This window comes from Bombina bombina, chromosome 5 (assembly GCF_027579735.1).
Source record: "Bombina bombina isolate aBomBom1 chromosome 5, aBomBom1.pri, whole genome shotgun sequence".
In the NCBI taxonomy this organism is placed as follows: Eukaryota; Metazoa; Chordata; class Amphibia; order Anura; family Bombinatoridae; genus Bombina; species Bombina bombina.
Window position 1 is genome coordinate 123,206,609 of NC_069503.1, and position 13,922 is coordinate 123,220,530.

Sequence of the window (13,922 nt, forward strand, 5' to 3'; positions counted from 1 at the left end):
TATGGCTTAAGTCCTGGTCATCAGACGTTACTTCAAAGTCTAAGCTTCTTAACATCCCCTTCAAGGGACAGACCCTATTCGGGCTCGGTCTGAAGGAGATCATTTCTGATATTACTGGAGGAAAAGGTCACGCCCTTCCTCGGGATAGGTCCAAAGTTAAGGACCAAACAGAATTATTTTCGTTCCTTTCGAAACTTCAATAGTGGCGCAGCTTCAGTTTCCTCTAATGCAAAACAAGAGGGAAATTTCGCCCAGTCCAACCAGTCTGGAGACCTAACCAGGCTTGGAACAAGGGGAAGCAGGCCAAGAAACCTGCGGCCGCCTCTAAGACAGCATGAAGGAGTAGCCCCCGATCCGGGACCGCATCTAATGGGGGGCAGACTCTCTTCGCCCAGGCTTGGGCAAGAGACGTCCAGGATCCCTGGGCATTAGAGATTGAGAGTTCTTAAAGTTCTTCAAGGGGTTCAGTTTGAACCTCTGCATTCCATAGATATCAAGCTTTTATCTTGGAAAGTTCTGTTTTGGGTAGCTATCTCTTCGGCTCAAAGAGTTTCAGAGTTACCTGCCTTACAGTGTGATTCCCCTTATCTGATATTCCATACAGATAAGGTAGTGTTGCGTACCAAACCTGGATTTCTTCCTAAGGTGGTATCTAATAAGAATATCAATCAGGAGATTGTAGTTCCGTCACTGTGTCCTAATCCTTCTTCAAAGAAGGAACGTCTATTACACATCTTGACGTGGTTCGTGCTTTAAAGTTTTATTTACAAGCTACTAAGGATTTTCGTCAAACATCTGCATTGTTTGTTGTGTACTCTGGACAGAGGAGAGGCCAAAAGGCTTCGGCATCTTCTCTTTCTTTTTGGCTGAGAAGCATAATCCATTTAGCTTATGAGACTGCTGGCCAGCAGCCTCCTGAAAGAATTACAGCTCATTCCACTAGAGCGGTAGCTTCCACATGGGCTTTTAAAAATGAGGCCTCTGTTGAACAGATTTGTAAGGCGGCGACTTGGTCTTCGCTTCATACTTTTTCTAAATTCTACAAATTTGATACTTTTGCTTCCTCGGAGGCTATTTTTGGGAGAAAGGTCTTGCAGGCAGTGGTGCCTTCCGTTTAAATTCCTGCCTTGTCCCTCCCTTCATCCGTGTCCTAAAGCTTTGGTATTGGTATCCCACAAGTAATGGATGAACCCGTGGACTGGATACACCTTACAAGAGAAAACAAAATGTATGCTTACCTGATAAATTTCTTTCTCTTGTGGTGTATCCAGTCCACGGCCCGCCCTGTCACTTTAAGGCAGGTGTTTTTTATTTTTAAACTACAGTCACCACTGCACCCTATAGTTTCTCCTTTTTCTTGCTTGTCTTCGGTCGAATGACTGGGAGTGGCAGTTAGGGGAGGAGCTATATAGACAGCTCTGCTGTGGGTGTCCTCTTGCAACTTCCTGTTGGGAAGGAGAATATCCCACAAGTAATGGATGAACCCGTGGACTGGATACACCACAAGAGAAAGAAATTTATCAGGTAAGCATAAATTTTGTTTTTTCTCTGCAGATTCAGAATATATCATTATTAGATTTACATTTCATGATGTGAGAAAGCTGCAAAAAAATGTATATTTTTGTTAGGATTTTAGTAAATAATATTGGAAATGGCCAGGTGATCACTTTTTTTTTTACTGTGGTCACTTTATTAAATTGTCATCAAGGGAAGCCACATGTGCAATAGGGGCCCATATGGGTTTTGGGGGGTTATAATTGGATTAGAGAGGCCCCTTTGTACAGTACAGAAATGAATGCACTTTTTCTTGCAAGTAATCACCTGACTATACAGACACAATTCATATATTTACTGACGAGAGCTTCTTGTTTACTAGACATAACAGATTTATTGAGTCTATAAAGTCCCTTTTCCTATTAAAACGCATGTGTTGTGCCTTTTACAATTCAAACAAAAGGTTTCAATGATTGTGGCTTTCCAATACCGCCGCCATTTGAAAGAGCAGGCGATTCGCTTACAAATGAGGGATCTGTACTATGATAATTGAGGGCCTAAAATACTAATGCAATTAATGACTAAAGCTAAGTCATAATTTAGTGTCAAGATTAATTTAATGATTCAGACAGTTTTAAACAATTTTCCAATTTACTTCTAGTCTCATATTAGCTTGATTCTCCTGATATTCTTTGTTGATGCAATGCATTGTGGGAGCTAGCTGAACACATCAGTATATCTGCAGCCACCAATCAGCAGCTCGCCTCCAGCAGTGTAGTATTGCTCCTGAGCCTAATGATGCAAATTAGATCAACTGAGGTCAAAGGAAAAATGAAGAGTCCATGAATTTAAGTCTGAAGTTTCAGTGAATCCTCACTATGTACTGAAAGCTCAATAATTAAATAAACTTATTTTATCAACAAATAAAGAAAGTGTTTTAGAGTTTTTATCTGAGATAAACATGGCAAAGGTTACAACAAAAATTAATCACAACAAATTATTATTGAAAGTTGTATGCACCTAGAAGGGGGAGGCAATCAGGGGTTAATAATAGCAAGAGGAAAAAAAGTGCACTCTCCCTTTACAACAGTGACGGACAGACTTTTGCTTTGCACATAGTGACAACATTAACCAATCATCGTCGGCATTTGTAAGGTTGGGCCAATGCAGATAATCTAAAAATAAAGATCCTTTTTTAATTCATTATCTACAAATCCAGATCAGTTTATTCACTGTGGTTATGAAAAGACCTAAGAATAATGTTCTGCTAATGTTAACACTTTGCTCTCCTTCTATACTTCAGAATAGCAAAAAAATATTTAAAAACTTCTAGAACTGTCCATTTCCCATCCGTATACCTGCAGATGTATATATGTGGGAACATGCTACAAGCAATGCGTTTCACCCTTTATAATAAAGCTGCAGTTCTACAGTTTTATGAGTGTACAGAAGCACAGTCTGTGTATACAGGTCAGCCATTTCATAAGCACATTCTTGTGAAACATTCATTTAGCTTTTTTGTAGACAATAATTTTTTTGTAGTTAATAATTCTAAAAGTACTAAAATACACAACATGCTAATTTCAGTAATGAATCAAAATTCTGTGGACAAATTGATGATTTCATTTTAATTAAGTTGGTAATACTTTTTTTTTTTTTTAAATATGTTTTTTATTTTATTTCCAAACAATACAAATATAAGTTGTTTTACATAAATTTAATTACAGGTAAGTACAGAAGCCCAGAGAGGCCATGAATTTTTTTCTAACTTGTTTAGAAAATAAGTTGTTTTTTTCGACATAAGTTAGAAAAGAATAAAAATCCATAGCATCTCTGGGCTTTAATAGCTAAGTACAATAATATAAATATGTTTAAATCTTCAAGTAGATATACAATTGGGTTGGGAACAGTGAAATAATCTGTGTGTACCAGTGAAGCCCAAAATATGTAACTGGACTGATGGGTTGCAAAAAGTAAGCTGTATATCAAGCTATTAACTAAAAACTGACTGGAACAAATGTAGGATAGAACCAGTTGTGATATGTGATTACATAGGTCCCTGGTATCCTACAGAAAGACGGAAAAGAGGGGCGAAAGGAATAAACCAGGTATTTCACTGTCCCCTCCCTGTTTGACTCGCTTTAAAATTTATGAAACAGGGCAGAGCTAGGGAAGTGGGTGAAATAGGAGTTGGGAGGAAAAGGCCTGAACGGGAGTGAGCGACCAAGGGCGCCATTTTGTTGCTGTAATAAACTGCTACAACCGAAAACGGAAGGCCCGGGTACGGAGGAGCAAAGCACAACTGATTCAGAGTCACGCAGAGTGTGAGAGAAAACAAGAACTAATAGAGGAAGGGGCGAGAGGACACTCTCTGAGGTACCATGTTGCTTGACACCGGGACTGACTGAGAGTAACACTCAAAACTCAGAGATAGGCTGTTAAAAGAAATTAACCTGTCTCTGAAGTGACTAAAGGGGAATAATGGTGATTTTGCGCCGGGCCTGGCAGCCTGCTTCCGCCCTGACCAGCAATGAATCTTGACTCGCTCTCGCTGGCTTTGTCTCAAATCAGCTACCTTGTAGACGATTTAACGAAGAAAAACTACCGAGCCAGCCAGCTAGAAATACAACACATTGTGAATCGGCACGGTCCTGAGGCAGACAGGCACTTGTTATGCTGCCTATTCTCACGTGTATTTCAGTGGCGATGGTAAAAGCAGTGGCAAAGATTTTCATCAGACTCAGTTTCTGATTCAGGAGTGCTCATCACTAATAACCAAGCCGAATTTCATCTCTACTCTTTCATACGCTATTGACAATCCACTGCACTATCAGAAAAGCCTGAAACCATCCCCCCATGTTTTTGTACAGCTGAGTAAAGTTCTGAAGCTTACAAAGGTTCAAGAAGTTATTTTTGGCCTTGCTCTTCTCAACTCTTCTAGCTGTGACTTGCGAGGGTTTGCGGTCCAGTTTGTGAAGCAAAAACTCCCTGATCTCTTGCGTTCTTACGTCGACGTAGACATTAGTGGCAGCCAAGAAGGTGGCTTCCAAGACATTGCCATAGAAGTTCTGCACCTCCTCCTCTCCAATCTCCTTTTTGGCCAGAAGGGAGCATTTGGGGTCGGACAGGAGCAAATTGTTGCATTTCTTAAGACCTTGCGCAGAGATTTTCCCCTGGAACGTTGCCCAGTGGTGCTTGCACCACTACTTTACCCTCAAAAACAGGTCATCCTTATGGATCGGATTTTGTCTGATTCTGGAGGGATAGCTAAAACAATGATGGACCGCTCTCTAGCAGACTTCATGCAAGAAGTGGGTTATGGCTTCTGTGCAAGTGTAGAAGAATGCCGCAACATCATTGTTCAATTTGGTGTCCGAGAAGTAACAGCTGTGTAGGTTGCAAGAGTCCTTGGAATGATGGCCCGAACACACTCTGGCCTGACTGATGGCATTGCATTACAGTCCATATCTTCTCCTGGCAGTGGAATTTGGAGTGATGGGAAAGACAAGAATGATGGCGTGCAGGCACACACCTGGAATGTTGAAGTTTTTATAGATGTTGTCAAGGAGCTGAATCCTACTCTGAACTTCAAAGAAGTCACATATGAGCTTGATAACTCAGGGTTTCAAATCCGTGATAGCAAAGGTCTTCACACTGTGGTGTATGGAATCCAGAGGGGACTTGGCATGGATAGCTTACCTGTGGATCTTATCTACAGACCTTGGAAACATGCTGAAGGACAGCTTTTGTTTATTCAGTATTCCCTAATGAATCCAGAGATCTTCTACTTTGCTGACTACCCATATCATGCTGTAGCCACAGACATCTTAAAGGCCCCTCCAGAAGACGATAATAGGGAGATTGCAACATGGAAGAACTTGGATCTGATAGAGTCTTTACTTCAGCTTGCTGAAGTTGGACAGTATGAACAAGTTAAACAGCTCTTCAGCTACCCCATGAAGCACTGCCCAGATATGCTGGTGCTGACCTTGCTGCAGATTAACACCTCCTGGCACACCTTGCGCCATGAACTCATCCCTACATTAATGCCAATATTTCTTGGTAATCATCCCAACTCTGCCATAATTTTGCACTATGCGTGGCATGGTCAGGGCCAGTCACCCTCCATCCGTCAACTTATCATGCATGCCATGGCAGAGTGGTATATGTGTGGTGAACAGTATGATCAAGCAAGACTCTCGTATACTTGATGTGGCTCAAGACTTAAAGGCTTTGTTAATGCTGCTAAATGGCACTCCCTTTGCCTTTGTTATTGACCTTGCTGCACTTGCCTCTCAACGGAAATACCTCAAACTGAACAAATGGCTCACAGATAAAATATGAGAGCATGGGGAACCGTTTATTCAGGCTTGCATGACTTTTTTAAAAAGGAGATGTCCTTCTATACTTGGTGGGCTGCCACCAGAAAAAGATCAGCCTAAAAGTGCCCAGCTACCCCCAGAAACTTTGGCTACTATACTGCCATGTCTTCAAGCCTGTGCTGGGAGTGTTTCTCAGGAGCTGTCAGAAACCATGGTTGCCAACTGTAGTAATGTCATGAATAAAGCAAGACAGCCACCACCTGGAGTTATGTCAAAAGGCCGTCCTCCCAGCACTAGCAGCCTGGATGCAATCTCTCCTGTACAGATTGACCCACTTGCTGCTATGGCCTCTCTCAGCATTGGTGGTTCTGCTGCTCCTCCCACACAGAGCATGCCTGCTTTTCCTCCCAACTTGGGATCTGCTTTTAGCACCCCCCAATCACCAGCAAAGGCATTCCCACCTCTTACTGCTCCAAACCAATCTACTACTTTCACGGGAATTGGAGGTTTGTCTTCACAAATTCCAGGTGGACTTGGTACTGGTTGCTTGACTGGAATAGGTACTGGAAGTCTTGGGTTACCTTCTGTGAGTACTGATCCCTATGGTCAAAGAAAACTGAGCACCTCTGGACTCAACCAGCCTACATTCCAGCAGACGGATTTGACTCAAGTGTGGCCAGAAGCCAATCAGCACTTTAGTAAAGAGATTGATGATGAAGCAAACAGCTATTTCCAGCGCATTTACAACCACATCCAACCATGTCTGTAGATGAGGTATTGGAGATGCTCCAGAGGTTTAAGGACTCTAACATAAAGCGGGGAAGTGAAGTGTTTAACTGCATGCTACAAAATCTGTTTGAAGAGTACAGATTTTTTTTCCTCAGTACCCAGACAAAGAACTGCACATAACAGCCTGCTTATTTGGTGGGATCATTGAGAAGGGACTTGTGACATACATGGCTCTAGGCCTAGTACTACGCTATGTATTGGAAGCCCTGCACAAACCATATGGATCCATAATGTTTTAGTTTTTTTTAATAGCTTCACTAGATAGATTTAAAAATAGATTGAAGGACTACACCCAGTACTGTCAGCACTTGGCATCTATAAGTCACTTTATCCAATTCCCTCATCACCTACAGGAGTATATAGAGTATGGCCAGCAGTCTCGGGATCCTCTAGTGAAGATGCAGGGTTCCATCACTACCCCAGGAAGCATTGCACTATCTCAAGCTCAGGCCCAAGCACAGGCCCAGGCACCTACCAGGGCTCCCCTGCCTATTCCAGTTAGCACCAACAATGCCACCACCTCTACCACTACCACATGTGCAAAAACAATCACAATAACTAGGCCAACTGGTGTTAGCTTCAAGAAAGATGTGCCACCTTCTATTAATACCACCAACATAGATACATTGCTTGTAGCTACAGACCAGACTGAACGGATTGTAGAACCACCCGAAAATGTTCAGGAGAAGATCACCTTCATCTTCAATAATTTGTCTCAGTCTAATATGACTCAGAAGGTTGAAGAATTGAAGGAGACTGTTAAAGATGAGTTCATGCCTTGGCTGTCACAGTATTTAGTGATGAAGAGAGTCGGCATAGAGCTCAACTTCCATTCGCCTAGATTTAGAGTTCTGCGTTAGCCGTCAAAAGCAGCGTTAAGGGGTCCTAACGCTGCTTTTGGCCGCCCGCTGGTATTTAGAGTCAGCCAGGAAAGGGTCTAACGCTCACTTTCAAGCCGCGACTTTTCCATACCGCAGATCCCCTTACGCCAATTGCGTATCCTATATTTTCAATGGGATATTCCTAACGCCGGTATTTAGAGTCTTGGCTGAAGTGAGCAGTAGACCCTCTACCGACAAGACTCCAGCCGCAGAAAAAAAGTAAGTAGTTAAGAGCTTTCTGGGCTAACGCCGGTTTATAAAGCTCTTAACTACTGTGCTCTAAAGTACACTAACACCCATAAACTACCTATGTACCTCTAAACAGAGGTCCCCCCACATCGCCACCACTATAATAATTTTTTTTAACCCCTAATCTGCCGACCGCACACGGCCACGACCTACATTATCCCTATGAACCCCTAATCTGCTGCCCCTAACATCGCCGACACCTACATAATATTTATTAACCCCTAATCTGCCCCCACCCAATGTCGCCGCTGCCTACCTCCACTTATTAACCTCTAATCTGCCGACCGGACCTCACCGCTACTCTAATAAAGTTATTAACCCCTAAACCGCCGCACTCCTGCCTCGCAAACCCTATAATAAATAGTATTAACCCCTAATCTGCCCTCCCTAACATCGCCGCCACCTAACTTCAAGTATTAACACCTAATCTGCCGACCGGACCTCGCCGCTACTCTAATAAATGTATTAACCCCTAAAGCTAAGTCTAACCCTAACACCCCCCTAAGTTAAATATAATTTTAATCTAACGAAAGAAATTAAATATTATTAACTAAAGTATTCCTATTTAAAACAAAATTCTTACCTGTAAAATAAACCTAATATAGCTACAATATAACGAATAATTATATTGTAGCTATTTTAGGATTTATATTTATTTTACAGGCAACTTTGTATTTATTTTAACTAGGTACAATAGCTATAGTTATTTACTTTTTAATAGCTACCTAGTTAAAATAATTACAAAATTACCTGTAAAATAAATCATAACCTAAGTTACAATTAAACCTAACACTACACTATCATTAAATAAATTACCTACAATTAAATAAACTAAACTAAATAACAAAAAAACAACACTAAATTACAAAAAATAAAAAAAATTACAAGAATTTTAAGCTAATTACACCTACTCTAAGCCCCCTAATAAAATAACAAAGCCCCCCAAAATAAAAAAAATTCCCTACCCTAATCTAAATTACAAAAGTTAACAGCTCTATTACCAGCCCTTAAAAGGGCTTTTTGCGGGGCATGCCCCAAAGTAATCAGCTCTTTTGCCTGTATAAAAAAACACAATACCACCCCCCAACATTACAACCCACCACCCACATACCCCTACTGTAACCCAAACCCCCCTTAAATAAACCTAACACTACCCCCCTGAAGATCTCCCTACCTTGAGCCGTGTTCACCCAGCCAGGTACCGATGGACCAAAAGAGGACATCCGGAGCAGCAGAAGTCTTCATCCTATCCGGGCAGAAGAGGACATCTGGACCGGCAGACATCTTCATCCAAGCGGCATCTTCTATCTTCATTCATCCGACGAGGAGCGGCTCCATCTTCAAGACCTCCGGCGCGGAACATCCTCCTTCCCCGACGACTACCCGACGAATGAAGGTTCCTTTAAGTGACGTCATCCAAGATGGCGTCCCTCGAATTCCAATTGGCTGATAGGATTCTATCAGCCAATCGGAATTAAGGTAGGACAAATCTGATTGGCTGATTGAATCAGCCAATCAGATTAAAGTTTAATCCGATTGGCTGATCCAGCCAATCAGATTGAGCTTGCATTCTATTGGCTGTTCCGATGAGCCAATAGAATGCAAGCTCAATCTGATTGGATCAGCTAATCGGATTGATTACCTTAATTCCGATTGGCAGATAGAATCCTATCAGCCAATCGGAATTCGAGGGACGCCATCTTGGATGACGTCACTTAAAGGAACCTGTAGTCGTCGGGGAAGGAGGATGTTCCGCACCGGAGGTCTTGAAGATGGAGCCGCTCCTCGTCGGATGGATGAAGATAGAAGATGCCGCTTGGATGAAGATGTCTGCCGGTCCAGATGTCCTCTTCTGCCCGGATAGGATGAAGACTTCTGCCGCTCCGGATGTCCTCTTTTGGTCCATTGGTGCCCGGCTTGGTGAACACGGCTCAAGGTAGGGAGATCTTCAGGGGGGTAGTGTTAGGTTTATTTAAGGGGGTTTTGGGTTAGAGTAGGGGTATGTGGGTGGTGAGTTGTAATGTTGGGGGTGGTATTGTGTTTTTTTTTACAAGCAAAAGAGCTGGGCATGCCCCGCAAAAAGCCCTTTTAAGGGCTGGAAATAGAGCTGTTAACTTTTGTAATTTAGATTAGGGTATGAAATTTTTTTTTTATTTTGGGGGGCTTTGTTACTTTATTAGGGGGCTTAGAGTAGGTGTAATTAGCTTAAAATTCTTGTAATTTTTTTTATTTTTTGTAATTTAGTGTTTTGTTTTTTTTGTAATTTAGTTTAGTTTAATTGTAGGTAATTTATTTAATTTATTTAATGATAGTGAAGTGTTAGGTTTAATTGTAACTTAGGTTAGGATTTATTTTACAAGTAATTTTGTAATTATTTTAACTAGGTAGCTATTAAATAGTAAATAACTATTTAATAGCTATTGTACCTAGTTAAAATAAATACATAGTATTAACCCCTAATCTGCCGACCGGACCTCGCCACTACTCTAATAAATGTATCAACCCCTAAAGCTAAGCTAACCCTAACCCTAAAACCCCCCCTAAATTAAATATAATTTTAATCTAATAAATTAAATATTATTAACTAAAGTATTCCTATTTTAAGACTAAATACTTACCTGTATTTAGTCTTAAATAGGAATACTTTAGTTAATAATATTTAATTTATTTTGTTATATTAAAATTATATTTAACTTAGGGGGGTTTTAGGGTTAGGGTTAGACTTAGCTTTAGGGGTTAATACATTTATTAGAGTAGTGGCGAGGTCCGGTCGGCAGATTAGGGGTTAATACTATTATAGGGTTTGCAAGGCGGGAGTGCGGCGGTTTAGGGGTTAATAACTATATTAGAGTAGCGTCGAGGTCCAGTCGGAAGATTAGGGGTTAATAAGTGTAGGTAAGGTAGCAGCGACATTGGGGGGGGGCAGATTAGGGGTTAATAAATATAATATAGGGGTCGGCGGTGTTAGGAGCAGCAGATTAGGGGTACATAGGGATAATGCAAGTTGCGGCGCTGTACGGAGCGGCAGGTTAGGGGTTAATAATGCAGGTGTCAGCGATAGCGGGGGCGGCAGATTAGGGGTTAATAAGTGTAAGGTTAGGGGTGTTTAGACTCGGGGTTCATGTTAGGGTGTTAGGTGCACGATTCCTATGGGGGAATCGTGCACGAGCACGTTATTCCAGCTAGCCGCTACCGTAAGCAACGCTGGTATTGAGAGTTAAAGTGGCGGTAAATATGCCTTTACGCTCCCTTTTTGGAGCCTAACGCATCGCTTCATAGAACTCTAAATACTAGCGTTGTTTAGAAGCAGCGCTAGAAGAAAGACGCGTAGCTAACGCACCCCTTCGGCCGCAAAACTCTAAATCTAGGTGATAGTCTTTATTCAATCTTTTTAGATGCCCTAAAAAATCTGGATTTCAACAAGATGGTTCTTGCAGAGACCTACAGAAACATCAAGGTGCTTCTGACCTCTGACAAAGGAGCAGCTAACTTCTCAGACCGATCTTTGCTTAAGAACTTGGGCCACTTGCTGGGAATGATCACCCTTGCAAAGAACAAACCCATCCTGCACACGGTCAATTCCAACACAAAGCTTGGCAAAGGCTCATCGGCTTTCTGTGTAGACACTGACTTGGATGTTAAATCCTTGCTGCTTGAAGCCTATGTAAAGGGACAGCAAGAGCTTCTTTATGTTGTGCCATTTGTTGCCAAAGTTTTGGAGTCCAGTGTTAGGAGTGTGGTTTTCAGACCTCCAAATACATGGACTATGGCCATTATGAATGTACTAGCTGAACTTCATCAAGAACATGACTTGAAAAGCTGAATCTCAAGTTTGAGATAGAAGTTTTGTGTAATAACTTGGCTTTGGATATTAATGACTTAAAGCCTGGCAGCCTTTTGAAGGATAAGGATCGTTTGAAGAGCCTAGATGAGCAGCTTTCTGCTAATGAGTATGCTATCCGTACAGCTGGAAAGCTATGGGCTTCAGTGGAAAAGCAAGAGTCTTATGCTGCTTTCACAGCCACAGCTACTGTTCCTCCTGCTAGCACAACATGTACAACTACTGTTCCTCCACAGCCGCTGTATAGCTACCATGATATACATGTCTATTCATTGGCTGGGCTTGCTCCACATATAACACTCAATCCTACGATTCCTCTTTTTCAAGCTCACCCTCAGCTAAAGCAGTGTGTTTGTCAAGCCATCGAACGTGCTGTACAGGAACTAGTCCATCCTGTGGTTGATCTTCCATCAAAATTGCCATGACCACCTGTGAGCAGATTGTACGCAAAGACTTTGCTCTAGACTCAGAGGAGTCTCAAATGCGTCTGGCAGCTCACCACATGATGCACAACCTTACTGCTGGCATGGCCATGATAATCTGTCGGGAGCCATTACTTATGAGCATTGCTTCCAACTTGAAGAACAGCTTTGCCACTGCTCTGCGGGCTGCCTCCCCTCAACAGCGAGAGATGATGGAGCAAGCAGCAGCACAGCTTGCTCAAGACTACTGTGAACTGGCCTGCTGTTTCATACAGAAAACTGCTGTAGAGCGAGCTGGACCTGAAATGGATAAGAGACCTGCAACTGAATTTGAATTGCGAAAGCATGCCAGACATTACTGTGACCCTGTTGTATTAACGCATGCCGGAGCAGATTTGGTTGAAGGTTGGCGGTGTGGACCCCAAACAGCTGGCTGTTTATGAGGAATTTGCAAGTAATGTACCTGATTTCCTTCCCATCAATGACCTTACCCAACCCACAGGATTTCTAGCACAGCCTATGAAGCAACAAGCCTGGGCCACTGATGATGTTGCCCAGATTTATGACAAGTGCATAACAGAACTAGAGTAGCATCTTCATGCAATCCCTCCAACACTTGCTATGAACCCACAGTCTCAAGCTCTCTGCAGCTTATTGGAGGCTGTTGCTGTTGCCCGCAGTTCTAGGGATGCCATTGCTGCTCTTGGCTTGTTACAGGAGGCTGTTGAAGGATTGCTGGATGCCACTAGTGGAGCGGATGCAGACCTCCGACTCCTTGTCTTTGTTCTGTGATGTGATTCCACCCAACTGCATCCAGCTTAGGAATCTGATTCTGAGTGCCTTCCCACGAAACATGAGATTTCCAGATCATTTCACATCAAATCTAAAGGTGGACATGTTGAGTGAGATTAACATTGCACCTCGGATACTCACAAACTTTACGGGAGTGATGCCTCCTCAGTTTAAGAAAGATTTTGATTCCTACCTTAAGACACGTTCTCCTGTCACTTTCCTTTCTGAGCTGCGCAGTAACTTGCAGGTGTTGAATGAACCCGGAAACCGTTACAACATCCAGCTGATTAATGCACTGGTTCTTTATGTGGGTATTCAAGCGATTGCTCATATCCACAACAAAGGTAGCACTCCCTCTATGAGCACCATTACACACTCTGCTCATATGGACATCTTCCAGGACCTCACTGTGGACCTGGACACAGAAGGTCGTTACCTCTTCTTGAATGCTATTGCAAATCAGCTACGGTACCCTGGTACATACTGGTACAAGTACATTTTTTGTAAAGTCACTGCAGTTCATGACAACAACAGGGTATCCAGAGTGAAGAATTGCAGTGTGCAAATTATACAGATACTCTAGAAATAATGCAGAGAAGCAATATAAGTGTGAGATATGCCCACCCCATTATGTAAAAGCAGAGTTGTTTTGAGTCAAAAAGTCACCTGAAGCATTTCAAGCAACTAAGATTGGTGGGATGTTGAGGATTGCTTGAACTCCTTGTTTTTTTTCTGAAATAACAAACCAAACACACAAACAAACAAATAAACCAACAAACAGGGGGCAAACATTTCTATAAACAATTATACTGAGAGTGAGCCTTAGCATGAGTAGCAGTCTATTTGTGTATCACCCAGGTCTACATTTATAGGAGAGTTTTATAATATATGGGGTAGCGAGGCGTGTTTCCTGACGTAACTGGTCTATGTAAACTAGTGACGCGATCTATGTTATCAGTATTGGAAGCCTAGAGTTACTTAAAATAGTCACTTGCAAAGTTAGCATGGGCGTTGGATATCGCCATTGGGTTATGTTTTGTGGTAGTGTGCGCAAATCAATTAAATTAGAGATCCTCAGTCCGAATCAGAACACCTCCATAATGGGGCGATACAGTAAAGTCCAGTATATACA

At 42.2% G+C, this 13,922-nt stretch overlaps 1 pseudogene; it reads left to right on the top strand.

The window, feature by feature from the left end:
- Nucleotides 1-3,815: 3,815 nt before the first annotated feature.
- On the top strand, nucleotides 3,816-13,695 carry LOC128661384 (CCR4-NOT transcription complex subunit 1-like; annotated as a pseudogene).
- Nucleotides 13,696-13,922: the final 227 nt, after the last annotated feature.